The 2,451-nt window shown below is 33.9% G+C and overlaps 1 pseudogene; it reads right to left on the bottom strand.

Moving 5' to 3' along the window:
- Positions 1 to 1,528: 1,528 nt before the first annotated feature.
- Positions 1,529 to 1,693, bottom strand: LOC113319813 (annotated as a pseudogene).
- Between the last annotated feature and the right edge of the window lie 758 nt (positions 1,694 to 2,451).

The following is a 2,451-nucleotide window of genomic DNA, read 5'->3' as shown; positions in this document are numbered from 1 at the left end:
ACGTTATCTTCAAAATTATTTGGTGTACTATCGTAAACTTTAGTTGATGTTTGGCTAATACAAATTACGGAAAATGGGTCATTTATCTAAATATTTTTAAATCAGGGTTCAAATGGACGAGTAAAAAATAGTTTGGGTGAAATGGCCAAAAAGAAAAATAGTAAGGATGAAACTGGTTTCATCCTGTGTAAATTAAAAATAAGAAAAAATATTTGAAAATGGGCACGATGAAAATGGTTACATCCTGCCTATTTTTACATTTTTGTCCATTTAAACAGTATCAAAATCTAACTGTCCATTTCACCAGGAATTGTTGATTTTGGTCTTTTTAACCAATTTTGTGTATAAATTATGACTATTTGTAGAAATCTTGGAAAATTAATGGCAGACCGGGTTTATCTTAAGTTGCACTACGGAAGCAGGACGTTAAGGTAATAACAAGAACCATAGAATTAAACATTTTTGTCATCACAAGCAGTGAGAAGCTTTTCGAATAAGTGACCAACAGCTTATATATGGACACATTGTTATACTTTTGTATTTTTTTTTTCCTCCAGGATTGATGCCGACAAGGTTCCTTCCTACTCTTTATGCTTGAATCTCTGTTCATTTTCCCGACTCAGATTTTTATGATCCATTGATGGAACCGTTAACAATGTAATTTGTGTACAAAACTTACCGTTTCATTTATAAGGCTTGCGTACCAATTATTTGTTCTCAAATTAGTTCTTACTGTGTGTGCCTACATCACGACAGGAAGGAAATGAGTTTGCAAAGGATTTCTATATGAGTAAGTTAAGGTATGAGTTATATCGTCCAGTTTACCTTCGTAAATGGGATTTGACAAGAGCTGTGAAGTTCTTTGCATTATTTCATGAAGCAAAAGAGGAATTGGCGAGAACTCAATGAGCGGTTTGTGATCCCGGCCTGTAATGCTAGATGGGTGCGCCATTTATATGTTGTAGCTGCAAGGTTTTTGAATGAAATGGTTAGTGCCTTTCTTATAGCGTAATTATAAGTTATGGGGATTGCCATTGTGCCACACTTGTGAATCTGAAAACTGGAACAACATTGCGTATAGATGTTCGTTTTAGTTGTTATATACGAAATGCTCCTATATAGTTATCATGGTTTGTATAATCTTCAATAACAATTATACATTGAATCTGTTGTTGGTTGTCACCATATGAGAGCGGTGCATCGTATTTGTGTGGACAAAGTGTAAGTTTCCGGGTTGGGCCTATTACATGCAAATGGGACAACAAAATCACTACAAGTACTTTGGCATTGACAGGTTCATACGATGAAAAGATTCGTCCGGGAAGTTTCAAGTTTCTCTTGACTTCACTGTTTCAAAAGAATTGTTGGGCAATCCAGTTTTTGAGTAGCACTTAATGATCATTTCTAACCCCTATTTTCAGGTTTTGCTTCATGTTTTTTCTTTTGTTTTTATTTTTTTAATGATATTGCTTATTAGGTATTGTTTTTTTCTTCTTTATATCAGTTTTTCTGAGGCAATAGGATGGAAAAAAGTTGACTACATTCTAAGAAGAATTACAGTACAGGAATATTTCACCAATTCAGAAACCTAGCCCGTGCATCAACTGCACGGGCATAGAAAGTCTTGTATCAAATATAGACCGATAAGGCCATATACTAGACTTGATCTTAGCCAAAAGGCAGAGAAAGGTATGCTTCTTCCATTCATTCGTTTCAGCTTCTATAGGTTTTAGGTTTTAGTTTTTACGGTATCTTACAGCTTAAACAGTGTGAGACAGAAAGCTAATAAAGCACTAGAATCTCCCAAATATCAACACACTGTGTATCAACCAACTAGATGATGATAAAGCATGCTAGTTGTTGCATAAACCCCATACTTGAAATCAAATGTTCGTATCTGTGAGGAAAGTATGGCCATAATTCCACTTAATGTGGGTTGAATATTTACAAAATCAGCAAAGCCCGGAAAACTGTTGGAGTGTTTACAATGAAACATCAAATGTTCTAGTGATTCTCCAGCTTTACGACAAAACAAGCTATATATCCATTAAGAAACCTATTTTGAGGCATACTCATTTTTTTTAGGCATACTCATCCATTATATTATCTAGGGTGGGTTTATAAAGGGCGTCTACAGGTAGTGTAATTACCTATATATCATTAAATAATTTCAATTTGTCATAGTTCCCTTATCCTCAGAAATCTAAAATTAAAAATCAAAATAAACTTTAAACTTAAACATCTAGGACTCCAATTCAATAAAGAAATTAATCAAACAAAGGAAACACGAATCGAAGTGAGCGATGTTGGAATGCGAAATCCAAATCTCAATTGCTCTTAGATGTATTTTAGAATGTAACAAACCCATCTTGTTTTTGATTGATTTTATTTTGTTTGATCGGTAGAATATGATTTTAAAGATGAAATTAGGGTTTTCTGAAGATCAGTTCG

This window comes from Papaver somniferum, chromosome 10 (genome assembly GCF_003573695.1).
Source record: "Papaver somniferum cultivar HN1 chromosome 10, ASM357369v1, whole genome shotgun sequence".
Lineage (NCBI taxonomy): Eukaryota > Viridiplantae > Streptophyta > Magnoliopsida > Ranunculales > Papaveraceae > Papaver > Papaver somniferum.
Note: the sequence above shows the minus strand (reverse complement) of the source record. Positions and strands in the feature narration are given on the sequence as shown.